General features: G+C 41.5%; 1 long non-coding RNA gene across 1 annotated transcript in view; it reads left to right on the top strand.

Annotated features, from left to right (window-relative positions):
- LOC105738608 overlaps window positions 1–15101 on the top strand; it is a 110357-nt gene that overhangs the window by 44966 nt on the left and 50290 nt on the right. Inside the window, exons 6-7 of the long non-coding RNA XR_004027020.1 lie at window positions 10634–10761; window positions 10862–10985. This is a non-coding gene — a long non-coding RNA (uncharacterized LOC105738608). The remainder of the gene's footprint in view (window positions 1–10633; window positions 10762–10861; window positions 10986–15101) is intronic.

Raw genomic sequence — 15101 nt, 5'->3', positions numbered from 1 at the left:
GTCACCCAGGCTGGAGTACAGTGGCGTGATCTCAGCTCACTGCAACCTCTGCCTCCCAGGTACAAGTGATTCTCCTGCCCCAGCCTCCCAAGTAGCTGGGACTACAGGTGCCTACCACAACACCCGGCTAATTTTTGAATTTTTAGTAGAGATGGGGTTTCACCGTGTTGGCCAGGCTGGTCTCGAACTCCTCACCTCAAGTGATCCACCCTCCTCGGCCTCCCAAAGGGCTGAGATTACAGATGTGAGCCACCACACCAGCCAATTCTTAATTTTTGACCAAGGGATCCTACAATTTCAGTTTTACTCTAGGTCCTGCCAATTATGTAGCCGATTCTGCCTATTTGCCAATTTGGTTTTCAGTAATTGTAATTCTCTAAAATTTTCAAGCTCAAAAGCTGAAGGTTTAAAAAGAACCCATTTGCTCAATACATTAATTCCCGTTTAGAAAAAAAAAAGTGCAGCTTGCTGCCAGTGCTCATTTAATTTTACATAAACACACTCTTTGAGGCTAAAGCAAATCTGACTGATATTCAATGTGAAAATAAAATATAAAAACTGGCTCTTGGAGTTACTTCTAAACAGAACTAACATCAGAATTGCCTATCTCGGAAAAATCAGATTCATCAAATGACTCTTTGGCCAATAACTGTTTGAGAACGATGTTAACATCAGGCATAGGAGTGCTACATTTTCTAAGATTTGACATTTTCAGTGATCGAGAATTACTACATTTTGTAAATGGAAATACCACTACTAAAATCGGATGCTGTAAATAAAATGATATCTTTTGTTTCCAAAGTCGATATACTCGAGCAATGCGAAAGTAATAATAAAAGCAAGATATTTCATGGCAAAGTTATCTCAGGGTAAATGCTGCAGCTGCAAGCGCTGCCGGCAAGTATTCTCGGGGCAAACGGTGAAAGGGTTAAAAACTTCCAAATTATTTTGAACAAAATGCAACCAAAATTCGGAGCATTGTAGAACATTTAGGGTGATTTTAATAAAGTAGTTTATCATAAAGGCTTTGCTATTTCTAAGTCAATGGTTAGGCAGCAGGGAGAATTTTGTGATCCGTGTGTGTGTGTGTGTGTGTGTGTGTGTAAAAATTTGACAATTCAGCTTTCATTTCCATTGGCAGGCCACCACAGCTTGTTTGTACAATGTGTTAATTATACACATTCCACCGCAGTCCAAGTACATTTCTGCTCCACAGGCTCTTGATTTAGTAAGAATACTGTTTCCCCCAGGATTCTGGCCACTAAAACTTATTACCTCAACAGCAAACTTTCTCTTCAATGATGAAACTTTGAAACTGGATTTATAATAGCAGTCAGAATGATGACAGATTTTTTACCCAAAGGTAAAAACAGACTGAACTTTCCAAAATTTTAATTTTATTTAATACATTCATTTTTTAAAAGAACTATTATTACAATGGACTGATTTCTCATTGGAAGCAGCTGATGACCCTGATATAAACTGGTGTCATACCTGTTGGCATGGCTATAATTAAAAAGATAAGATAATGTGTATTGGTGAGGGTGTGGAGGAAAGGGAACCCTTGTACACTATTGGTGGGAATATAAATTAGTGCAGTCATTACTGAAAACAGCATGGAGGTGCTGCAAAAAATTAAAAATAGGTCTATCATATGGCCCAGCAATCCCTCTGCCAGGTATTTATCCAAAGAGATGAAGTCAGGCCGGGTGCAATGGCTCACACCTATAATCCCAGCACTTTGGGAGGCTGAGGCGGGCAGATCACTGGAGGTCAGAAGTTCAAGACCAGCCCGGCCAACATGGTGAAACCCCCGTCTACTAAAAATACAAAAATTAGCCAGGCGTGGTGGTGTACGCCTGTAATTCCAGCTACTTAGGAGGCTTTGGCAGGAGAATCGCTTGAACCGAGGAGACGGAGGTTGCAGTGAGCTGAGATTGTGCCACTGGACTCCAGCCTGGGTGACAGAGTGAAATTCCGTCTCAAAAAAAAAAAAAAAAAAAAAAAAAAAAAACAACCAACCAACAAAACACACAAATAACCAAAGAAATGAAGTCAACACCTCATCGAGATATCTGCACTCCCTTGTTCATTGCAGCATTATTCAGAATAGCCAAGATATGGAGTCAACCCAAATGTCTATCCAATGGAGGAATGGATAAAGAAACTGTGGTATCTGTATCTCTCTATATAGATCAATACAATGCAATATTATTCGGCTTTAAAAAAGATCTTTCCATTGATGACAGCATGGATGCTAAGTGAAATAAGGCAGACACAGAAAGAAAAATGTGCATGATCTCTTTTATACATGGAATATTTTTTAAAAGTTGAATACATAGAAACAGAGTAGATTGACAGTTACTAGAGGTGAAGTGGGCACAGGGGGTGCAGAATGGAGAGCTGTAGATCAAAGGGCACAGAGTTGCAGTTATGTGTTAATAGGATGAATAAACCTAGAGACTGGAAGTACATCATAATGATTGTAGCTAATAATATTGTACTACATACTGGAAATTTTCTATGAGTAGATTTTACATGCTCTTACCACACACACAAAGAAGGATGACTGTGAGATGATAGACATATTAATTGACTTGACTGTAGTAATCACTTCATATATCACTTCAAAACATTATGTTACATATTTATAACATAAATATATTCAATCAAATTGAAATAAAACTGGTGTCATGTCACTGTTTACACAGTTCTCATTCTGCTAAAGGAGACTTATTTGTAGCTAATACTTAATTTTTCAGGCATGCACCAGAAAATTGGGAGTGGAAAATGAATGAAATTATTTTAGAACAGTTATTGCATCTATGTGAATAATTAAGCTTCGCAGAATAATATAAAAGCACACCTCATGCAGCTATGTGTGTTATAATAATCTTTGGGCATGATCTACTTAAGGTAGCTACTGACTTTTGAAGTAAATTCTGATGCTTCTTCAGAAAATTCGTGTTTTCTGGTTTTTAGGTGGCCAGTGTTATCATTATGACATCCCAGCAGTGGATGCTAGATATCAACAAATATTTTATGCAAGTTACACATTCATCTACAGCCTAATATTTTGATTTTTCACTAAAAATGTACTTTGACTTTTTCAAGCTGATTGATTGCTGCCAAGGGGTTTATTGCAAAAGAAAGGTATGTTACCAAACAATGCAATAAATAAAGGTTGTAGATAAATTTTAAAGTAAGTGACAAAACCACTGTACACAAGAACATGCGAATTACGGTTTCTGTGCTCTGTAATGGGGTACTCAGCCTCCATTTCCTGCACATACTTCACTTCACCTAAACTATACTTCCTCACATTTCCCACTGACCCTGCTGACATGTGGCCAGGCAGCTTCGTGGACCTCCCAGGCTAGAGCAGGCACTAGTGAGAGGTGGCTGATAGCAGGGTCAGTACATCTCCCAACGCCACTGAGGCCCTGGAAACTTGTAACTGGACACACTATAATTTATCCAGCTGTCTTTCAGAGACCATGTTAATTGCACCTTATCAGGGAGTGGTTGAGAAAGAGAGAAGGGTATTATAGCTGGTCATCCTTAGATTTTTGTCAGGAGTTAAAGTGAGAACTCAGTTTACTGCACAGGTCTCATCACTGTTGTTCAAGACTGGTGGCAACTGAGAATGCCAAGGAGAGGGCTACTAAATCCTTCCCAGCTTGTCGAATTCCACTGTTATTAATGTTTTTCTAAAAATGAAGTGCCTGATAGACGTCAACTGCCTGGGACTGTCTTGAGAAAACCTGGATGTACAGTCAGCTCAATTGTGATCCATTGCTCCGCTTATCCTACAACTTCCTGATGAAACATCATCTTGCACTAATTTTACAAACAACCTCTACGTAATAAAAATGACCTTTCATTTAAATGTAAAGGAAAGGGTGAGGCTGCAGTCAAAAATGAGACAATGTGAAGCTAAAAGACGGATGGCAACTCAGTGGGCGCGTTCAGATATCACAGCTAACCTCCTGGAAGCCAAATCCCAGGGACAATTTCTGGTCATTTTCTTGCTGGAGCTATTTTCAGTTACAGCAGGCTGAATTCTCCAGGGGAAGAGGAAAACTGGGTAATTTATCTTACTTTTGCTTGCTAAGTCCAGGGCCTACATAAGTTTGGGCCTACAGCACTGGAATCCCCTTTGAACTGTGCCCCGAGTGAAGTGTCAGGAAACCGCTGCTTTTTTCTGGTGGGGGAAAGGGTGTCATAGGTCCAAAGTTGTATTGGAGACCAGCTGTATACAAATCCTGTAAACTTTATTGTCTGAGGACTTCATCACCTGTAAAAAGGCCCTCACAGCATGGGCTGCCAACACATCTGGGTCAGAACAGCTGGGAACAATTTTTAGTTGGAAAAATAACTTATGTGGAAAAGGAGCATAAACTTTCATCATATATTGGCTGGTTGTAAACTAAGGCCATGGCAAGGAGAAATGCGGATGGCTTGTCTTTCTATTTGGTTAGAGTCAGCTATTTCTGGGGCACATACGGCACACAGTTCTTAGGTGACAGGACCCTGTCATAAAATGAACTGGTCACCTTATTGGCTTTTCTGAGTCCTTCACTAGTGGCTTTTGGAAAACAGATGCTAAATGTTTAACAAAATCCACATACAGTTTATTAAGGCTTTTCCACAGTTACCCAATCTACACAATATGCCAGTAGGAAAAAGCATTTCAAAGTAAACAAGGATGAATTAACACAGATTAAAATTGTATTTCTTAATATCAAATAATGCCATGTGGACTTAGGAGACCAGATGACTGACAGGAGATGGCTAGACAGGAGAAGATAGCAGAGAGGGTCCTGTCTAGAGGCAGAGGAAAACCATATTGTAAATTTGGAATCACTGACTGTTTTAATCATCAGATAGCTTGCTCTTTTCCTGGTGGAGAAAGCAAAAAGCATGAGGCAGCCTCAGTCCACAGAGTGTCTGAGAAATAGAACTACCCATGGTACTTGGAAACTTGACCTTGTCAACTCTGAAAGTGCCGTTTGCCCAAAAGCCATGATAAATGGTTAGTGCTTTTTTAAATTTCACTTGACCTACTATTCAACTATTCTTTAGATATTTTAATGTTTCTAATCTAAAGAATTTTTATTGTGGTAAAATATACCTAACATTTACCATTTTCGCCACTTTTAACTGTACAACTCACTGGCATTAAGTGCTTTCATGATATTGTTTAACCATCACCATTATCTATTTCCAGAACTTGATTTCTGATTTTTCAAGCTTCTCCAAGATACAATATGTATGCCCAAAGAGAGAAAGGTGCATGATTTTGCTGGGATCAATAAGCAATTGTTGGTTTGCATTCTTCTGGCTAGGCATGTAGACTATTACAGAGATCAGTTCTTGTTAGGAATGCCTGTATCTGTCAACATATTGTACTTTACCCATTTTTGAACTTTGCTTTTATTCTAGGATGATTGTAAACCAGGGAAAAGCAACAAAAATCTATAAATGCCCTAAAACATTTTCAACAGGACTATATGGCTGGCATGGGAGCTGTGGGGACTTTATTATGTTCATATTTGGAAAAAGTCGTTTAAGCCCTGCAATGATTAGATGTGACTGTGTGGGTTAATTATGTAGGAGAAGAGATAGTTTCATTTTAAATTTCTGCAATTCAAATTGTGTATAAATATCATTGAAAATGAAGATCCAAATCATCCTGGAGAAAAACTCACTGGCCATCAGAGAAATGCAAATCAAAACCACAATGAGATACCATCTCACACCAGTTAGAATGGCCATCATTAAAAAGTCAGGAACCAACAGGTGCTGGAGAGGATGTGGAAAAATAGGAACACTTTTACACTGTTGGTGGGACTGTAAACTAGTTCAACCATTGTGGAAGACAGTGTGGTGATTCCTCAAGGATTTAAAACTATAAATACCATTTGACCCAGCTATCCCATTACTGGATATATACCCAAAGGATTATAAATCATGCTGCTATAAAACCACATGCACACGTATGTTTATTGTGGCACTATTCACAATAGCAAAGACTTGGAACCAACCCAAATGTCCGTCAATGATAGGCTGGATTAAGAAAATGTGGCACATATACACCATGGAATACTATGCAGCCATAAAAAAGGATGAGCTCATGTCCTTTGTAGGGACATGGATGAAGCCGGAAACCATCATTCTGAGCAAACTATCGCAAGGACAGGAAACCAAACACCGCATGTTCTCACTCATAGATGGGAACTGAACAATCAGAACACATGGACACAGGTTGGGGAACATCACACACTGGGGCCTGTCGTGGGTTGGGGGAGGGGGGAGGGATAGCATTAGGAGAAATACCTAATGTAAATGACAATTTGTGGGTGCAGCACACCAACATGGCACATGTATACATATGTAACAAACCTGCACGTTGTGCCTATGTACCCTAGAACTTAAAGTATAAAAAAAATTGTGGTAAAGCTTTAGGCTGTTCCAGTTACCATTGCAAACATGAAAGAACTCATAGTGGAGAAAAACTATAAATGTAAGAAATATGGGAAAATATTTAATTTTCCCAGTTTTCCTCAAAGATATGAAAGCAATCAAACTGGAGAAAGAAAACCTATAACTGTAAGAAACATGATTGGAAAAAGTGAAAGGACTCACACTGAAGAAAAGCCTTACGGTATAAGAACTGTGGTCAGGCATTTAGTTCTTTTGTTTGTTTGTTTTTGTTTTTTTGAAACGGAGTCTCGCTCTCTCACCCAGGCTGGAGTACAGTGGCGTGATCTCAGCTCACTGCAACCCCTGCTTCCTGGGTTCAAGCAATTCTCCTGTCTCAGCCTCCCGAGTAGCTGGGACTACAGGCACATACCGCCATGCCTGGATAATTTTTATATTTTTATTAGAGATGGAGTTTCACCACATTGGTCAGGCTGGTCTCGAACTCCTGACCTCAGGTAATCCACCCATCTCCACCTCCCGAAGTGCTGGGATTACAGGCATGAGCCACCACGCCTGGCCCATTTAGTTCTTTTAGTTGCATTTACTGATTTAAAATATCTCATTCTGGAGAGAAGCTCTATGAATGTATGAGATGTGGGAATGCCTTTGTTTTTCCCATATCCTTTCATAGATGCATGATCATGCACACAAGATGGACCCTATAAACAGGAGAATCACACCTGACTGGATCCCGAGTAGTATGGAAAATACAGAAAAGTTCTCAATTTTAACAATTACTTTCAAAGTCATGTGAAAACTCCTACTGGAATGAAATCTTGTAAATAACATTGAAAGCCTGTTGCATATTCATTATTGTATAATGCTTGAAAAAAATTTAAAACATGAAAGAAATGTTATATGAAGTATATATATGTATTGTGTTTATCAGTGGCTCATTATTTAAGAAGGTCTCTGGACTACAGATTTCCGCTGTTTTTGCGATAAAAGATTGAGGTGAAAATTCTGTAGGTACCTTTTAAGTGATAATTGTTTTTTTATTATTATTATTATACTTTGAGTTTTAGGGTACATGTGTACAATATGCAGGTTTATTACATATGTATCCATGTGCCATGTTGGTGTGCTGCACCCATTAACTCGTCATCTAGCATTAGGTATATCTCCTAATGCTGTCCCTCCCCCCTCCCCCCGCCCCACAACAGTCCCTCCCCCCTCCCCCCACCCCACAACAGTGTGATGTTCCCCTTCCTGTGTCCATGTGTTCTCATTGTTCAATTCCCACCTATGAGTGAGAACATGCGGTGTTTGGTTTTTTGTCCTTGCGATAGTTTACTGAGAATGATGGTTTCCAGTTTCATCCATGTCCCTACAAAGGACATGAACTCATCATTTTTTATGGCTGCATAGTATTCCATGGTGTATATGTGCCACATTTTCTTAATCCAGTCTATCGTTGTTGGACATTTGGGTTGGTTCCAAGTCTTTGCTATTGTGAGTAGTGCCGCAATAAACATACGTGTGCATGTGTCTTTATAGCAGCATGATTTATAGTCCTTTGGGTATATACCCAGTGATGGGATGGCTGGGTCAAATGGTATTTCTAGTTCTAGATCCCTGAGGAATCGCCACACTGACTTCCACAATGGTTGAACTAGTTTACAGTCCCACCAACAGTGTAAAAGTGTTCCTATTTCTCCACATCCTCTCCAGCACCTGTTGGTTCCTGACTTTTTAATGATTGCCATTCTAACTGGTGTGAAATGGTACCTCATTGTGGTTTTGATTTGCATTTCTCTGATGGCCAGTGATGATAAGCATTTCTTCATGTGTTTTTTGGCTGCATAAACGTCTTCTTTTGAGAAGTGTCTGCTCATGTCCTTTGCCCACTTTTTGATGGGGTTGTTTTTTTCTTGTAAATTTGTTTGAGTTCATTGTAGATTCTGGATACTAGCCCTTTGTCAGATGAGTAGGTTGTGAAAATTTTATCCCATTTTGTAGGTTGCCTGTTCACTCTGATGGTAGTTTCTTTTGCTGTGCAGAAGCTCTTTAGTTTAATGAGATCCCATTTGTCGATTTTGGCTTTTGTTGCCATTGCTTTTGGTGTTTCAGACATGAAGACCTTGCCCATGCCTATGTCCTGAATGGTATTGCCTAGGTTTTCTTCTAGGGTTTTTATGGTTTTAGGTCTAACATGTATGTCTTTAATCCATCTTGAATTAATTTTTGTATGAGGTGTAAGGAAGGGATCCAGTTTCAGCTTTCTACATATGGCCAGCCAGTTTTCCCAGCACCATTTATTAAATAGGGAATCCTTTTCCCATTGCTTGTTTTTGTCAGGTTTGTCAAAGATCAGATAGTTGTAGATATGCGGTATTATTTCTGAGGGCTCTGTTCTGATCCATTGATCTGTGTCTCTGTTGTGGTACCAGTACCATGCTGTTTTGGTTACTGTAGCCTTGTAGTATAGTTTGAAGTCAGGTAGCATGATGCCTCCAGCTTGGTTCTTTTGGCTTAGGATTGACTTGGCGATGCGGGCTCTTTTTTGGTTCCATATGAACTTTAAAGTAGTTTTTTCCAATTCTGTGAAGAAAGTCATTGGTAGCTTGATGGGGATAGCATTGAATCTATAAATTACCTTGGGCAATATGGCCATTTTCACGATATTGATTCTTCCAACCCATGAGCATGGAATGTTCTTCCATTTGTTTGTATCCTCTTTTATTTCATTGAGCAGTGGTTTGTAGTTCTCCTTGAAGAGGTCCTTCACGTCCCTTGTAAGTTGGATTCCTAGGTATTTTATTCTCTTTGAAGCAATTGTGAATGGGAGTTCACTCATGATTTGGTTCTCTGTTTGTCTGTGATTGGTGTACAAGAATGCTTGTGATTTTTGTACATTGATTTTGTATCCTGAGACTTTGCTGAAGTTGCTTATCAGCTTAAGGAGATTTTGGGCAGAGACAATGGGGTTTTCTTAATTGTTTAATTAATCTATGATTAATAGGCCTTTGAAAAATGAGTCTTTGTTAATTGTTGAAATTTTTCTTACTTTGTGGGGTAGGTTTTGGATAGCCTCACCCGTTGTATATATTCCAACTTTTTTTGTTGTTTTTTTGATATGGAGTCTTGCTCTGTCACCCAGGCTGGAGGGCAGTGGTGCAATCTCAGCTCACTGCAACCTCTACCTCCCAGGTTCAAGTGATCCTCCTGCCTCAGCCTCCGAAGTAGCTGGGACTACAGACATGCGCCACCATGCCTGGCTAATTTTTGTTTGTTTTTTTTTTTTTTTGGAGAGACGAGATTTCGCTGTGGTGGCCAGGCTGGTCTCAGACTCCTGAACTCAGGTGATCCACCCGCCTTGGCCTCCCAAAGTGCTGGGATTATAGGCGTGAGCCAGCGTGCCCGGCCTATATTCCAACTTTTTATTATTATGGAAAAAGCTTATCTTTTTTGTTATAAAAAAGGTTTTTTTAATGAAGAGTTGATGTCAATTTGTAAAATAGTAAAAATCAAAATAAAATGAAGATCATTGTAAAATGAAATGTCAGAATATGCGTGCATTGAATGAAATCAACGAAACACAGACATGAGTAACTTTAGAATTTTAATCTCCGTGAAGCTCGAGATGTTCAGATCTAACAACTTTGGTGCTCACAGAACATTTATGTCTTCTAACCGTCCCATGTGAATGTCCCACATAGACTCTCACCAGCCATGACCCAACTCCAGGTAGCAATGAAGGCCTGTTGAAGTCCCATTTGGAGCATTTATGGTCTATTCCTGGCCCCTACTCTTCTATTCTGAAATCATGGTTGCAAAAGGCTCAGAATTTAAAGGTTTAATTATAAATGTCCCTTAAAGAGAAAAATGGAAAGGGGACTAGTTTAATGGAACAATTCATTTTATGAGTCAAATAGTGATATCCATCATGAATTTTATATGATGCAAATATGGCCAAATGTTAGCATTTGTTAAATCATTATGGCTACTATATGGATATTGTTTTTATTATTTTCTGTACTTTCTGGACCTACCATTCCAAAAATGAAAAATATAATTTATAGAATTGACAAAGCAGAGAACATTTTCGTCCTGGGGTAAGCAAGGAAAATTTCAACATTATATTATTTTTGGAATGGACTAGACTTCCTACTCCTAAGCAATCTTACCTGCACATCTTTTGAAATAGACTTAATTGCTGCCTAGAGCTCATAGAACGATCTCACAGCACTGCTCCAGGGCACTGAAGCTTACAGTGAAAGCGCATTTTCACCAAGTACTGAAGATTGTCTCCACGTTGGCTGGTTTGAAACTGTGGTGAGTGAATTCAGAAAATAAATTGTGTTGATTCTTTAGAGCTTCGAGGCTTTGAAGAAAATAATAACCCTTAGTAATTAACATGCTTGTTTGTTTTTAGATCTTTTGAATGTAATCAAGGAAAGGAATGGAAAGGAAAGAAGTGCTCAGAAAGCTCCCAGAAGCATTTTGGCACTCACCAAAGCAGCCGGACAATGAATAACACAGTGGGGATAGGCGGCTAAGTGGGTCCTATTTATGTGTTATTCATCGACACTAGAAAACATGCTTTAATTCAAAGCATTGTTTTCTCTTTAAGTGTCTCCAATCAGCATCACATAGCTTTACTAAATGCTTTTGGTAATGCTAGAGTTATTTCAGCATACCAAGTGTCTTTGAGTAGTCCCTTAAGGAAATAAAGCTAAGAAAAAGAAGAGGGCAGACAGAGGGCATTCGACCACAAAGACTGAGAATTTCATTGGCTTGTAGAAGAATCCTTCTTGGAAATGGAATAGTTTATAGCAGAGATTCCCAGGCACACGTGTTCTTAAGAACAACGGGGCCTTTGGAATGCTATATCAGTGAGGATGCTTTTAGCTGCAAGTAACCGCAGATCCAACTCAAGATTGGTTAAGCCAAGAGGAGATTTATTATCTTGTGTAACAAATGCTTAAGTAGCCGTGCTCCACCCAAGGCACACGAGGCTGCTGGTTCCACTTCTCTGTGGCTTCTGGATTTGTCCTCTTCTCTTTGTGGGCTTCATCCTGCAGCAGCTCTGAGCATCGCATCCATTCAAAACAGAGTTTTGTGGTCTGTTTGTCCCCAGCCTTGCCTGGACATGTGTATGTTCATTAGGGAGTACTGATTCTTCTCAATGAGGAGGTGCTGGAACCAGCTGCCAGTGAGGACAGCAGAGGTTGAAAAGACTGAGAGGTACTAGAAAAGTAAGAAAGGAATGTATAATTGTGAATAGGTTAACCCCAGCTCTTGAGGAGGACGTGCCTACCTTCAGTCACCTTTTTCCAACATCTGGGATAAAACAACCAGCAAATCAAGTGAGAGCAATACTGCACTCCACAGATTACTGCTGGCATAACCCCTTAAAAGAAGAAACAAAATCTTAAGTGATCATAAATGAAAGAGGCTACTCTAAGCAGAGACACATGTTTTCCAAGTTAAGGCAAGAGCAATAGCATTATTGCCTTATTTTTGTTTTTGTTTAGTTGGTTGGTTTTATTTTTTCCTTGAGATAAGGTCTCGCTCTGTTGCCCAGGCTGGAGTGCAGTGGAACCATCTCGGCTCACTGCAGCCTTGACTTCCTGGGCTCAAGCAATCCTCCTGCCTCAGCCTCCCGAGTAGCTGGGACCACAGTGGGGTCTTGCCATGTTGCCCAGGCTGGTCTTGAACTCCTGGCCTCAAGCAATCTTCCAGACTCTCCAAGTGCTGGGATCATAGGTGTGGGCCACTGTGCCCAGCCTTTTTATTTTTATTTTTTAAGATACGGGGTTTCGTTCTGTTGCCCAGACTGGAGTGCAGTAGCACAATTACAGCTCACAGCAGTCTCCAACTCTTGGCCTCATGGGATCCTCCCACTTCAGCCTCCTCAGTAGCCAGTATTACAGGTGCATGCTATCATGCCCTACCTTTATATTTGTTAATATAAACATTATGACAGCAGGATTTTTTTTTCTTATTCACTACTGGATCTGCAGTGATTAGACCAATGAATAACACACCGTACATTCTCAATAAATATCTGTCAAATGAATGAGTCATGGTGTGGGCAGTTTAATAGTTTAAAAAGACCCAGAAAGAGAGAGAGAGAGATCTGGGTTACAGTGCCAACTATATTATTTACTAGCTGTAGAATCTTTTTTTTTGTTGTTTGTTTGTTTGTTTTGAGACAGGGTCTCACTCTGTTGCCCAGGCTGTAGTGCAGTGGTGTGATCTCAGCTCATTGCAACCTCGACCTCCCAGACTCAGGTGATTCTTCCACCTCAGCATCCCAAGTAGCTGGGACTACAGGCATGCACCACCACACTTGGCTAATTTTCTGTATTTTTTTTTTTTCTAGAGATGGGGTTTTGCCACATTGCCCAGGCTGATCTTGAACTCCTTGGCTAAAGTGATCAACCTGCCTCAGCCTCCCAAATTGTTGGGATTTACAGGCATGAGCCACCATGCCCAGCCTTTTTGTGCCTCAATTTCCTCTTCTGTAAAATGGGGATAATAGAAACCTGCTTCATCGGGTTGTTGTCAGAATTAAATGAATCAACACATGTAAAGTGCTTAGAACAGTGCCAGGCCCATAGTAAGTCCTCAGGAATTGTTGACTGTTCATTATCATTGCTACCACTTACCAAGTTTTTGACTTCTATAAGCCTCAGTTTCCTCACTTGTAAAATGGGAATAATAAAAGGCACCTCATTTTGAGGATGAAATGAGACATTGTTTATTCTTTCCTCACAACATCAGGCACGAGATTAGGAACAACTTGGCCAAAGGTCACTATAATTCCTTACCTATTCTCAGTGCTTTTTATTTACAAACTTATTTTTATTCCCATAATATATTTGATTCCCACAAAAACTTAATGAGAGAACAGGTCAACTATATGCCCCTTTTACAGGTGGAGAAACTGACATGTGGAGCAGCTAAATGCCTGTTAAGACTCACTTTATAGACAGATAGTAGAGCCAGAAGTCAACACAGCAGCCACCCTATGCTTCTCATTGCAGATCTTCCACATTCTAACACAATTTTTAAGCAGAGACTTCACAGCTGGAGAGTGACTTTATTGAGCAAATGTACAATATTGGCTCAGAAATGGAGGACTTATAAAGACTATTTCTAGGTGGGATTGTGTCCAGAATTGGTGGGTTCTTGGTCTCACTGACTTCAAGAATAAAGCCGCGGACCCTCGCGGTGAGTGTTACAATTCTTAAAGATGGTGTGTCTGGAGTTTGTTCCTTCCGATGTTCAGATGTGTTCGGAGTTTCTTCCTTCTGGTGGGTTCGTGGTCTCGCTGGCTTCAGGAGTGAAGCTGCAGACCTTGGCAGTGAGTGTTACAGCTCTTAAGGCGGCCTGTCTGGAGTTGTTCGTTCCTGCCGTCTGGAGTTGTTCATTCCTCCTGGTGGGTTCGTGGTCTCACTGGCCTCAGCAGTGAAGCTGCAGACCTTCGTGGTGAGTGTTACAGCTCATAAAGACAGTGTGGACCCAAAGAGTGAGCAGCAGCAAGATTTATTGCAAAGAGCGAAAGAATAAAGCTTCCACAGTGTGGAAGGGGACCCAAGCAGGTTGCCACTGCTAGCTGGGGCAGCCTGCTTTTATTCCCTTATCTGACCCCACCCACATCCTGCTGATTGGCCCATTTTACAGAGAGCTGATTGGTCCATTTTGACAGGGTGCTGATTGGTGCGTTTACAATCCCTGAGGTAGACACAGAGTGCTGATTGGTGTATTTACAATCCTCTAGCTAGAGGTAAAAGTTCTCCAAGTCCCCACTAGATTAGCTAGACACAGAGCACTGATTGGTGTGTTTACAAACCTTGAGCTAGACACAGGGTGCTGATTGGTGCGTTTACAAACCTTGAGCTAGACACAGAGTGCTGATTGGTGCATTTACAATCCTTTAGCTAGACATAAAAGTTCTCCAAGTCCCCACCTGACTCAGGAGCCCAGCTGGCTTCCCCTAGTAGATCCCATGCTGGGGCCGCAGGTGGAGCTGCCTGCCAGTCCCACACCACGCACCCCCACTCCTTAGCCCTCGGGCGGTTGATGGGACTGGGCGTGGCAGAGCAGGGGGCGGTGCCCGTCGGGGAGGCTCAGGCCCTGCAGGAACCCACTCTGGGGGGGCTTGGGCATGGTGGGCTGCAGGTCTTGAGCCCTGCCCCACGGGGAGGCGGCTGAGGCCGGGCAAGAATTTGAGTGTGGCGTGGGTGGGCCGGCAGTGCTGGGGGACCCGACTCAGCCTCCGCAGCTGCCGGCCTGGGTGCTAAGCCCCTCACTGCCTGGGGCCAGCGGCGCCAGCTGGCTGCTCTGAGTGCAGGCTCACTGAGCCTGTGCTGACCTGGAACTCGCACTGGTCCCGGTTTCTGCCTGTGCCTCTCCCTGCACCCCTCCCTGCAAGCAGAGGGAGCTGGCTCCAGCCTCAGCCAGCCCAGAGACGGGCTCCCACAGTGCAGCGGTGGGCTGAAGGGCTCCTCAAGCGTGGCCAGAGTGGGCGCCAAGGCCAAGGAGGTGCTGAGAGCGAGTGAGGGCTGCTAGCATGTTGTCACCTCTCAGGATGATGTAGGGGAAAGAGGGAGCAAGTGACCAGGACAGGAAATAACATTTCACAAGAAGTGCTCTTAAGGGAGGAA

The sequence above is a fragment of the Nomascus leucogenys genome, chromosome 19 (assembly GCF_006542625.1).
Source record: "Nomascus leucogenys isolate Asia chromosome 19, Asia_NLE_v1, whole genome shotgun sequence".
Classification (NCBI taxonomy): Eukaryota; Metazoa; Chordata; class Mammalia; order Primates; family Hylobatidae; genus Nomascus; species Nomascus leucogenys.
The sequence above is the reverse complement of the archived record's forward strand: the minus strand, read 5'-3'. Positions and strand labels throughout refer to the sequence as shown.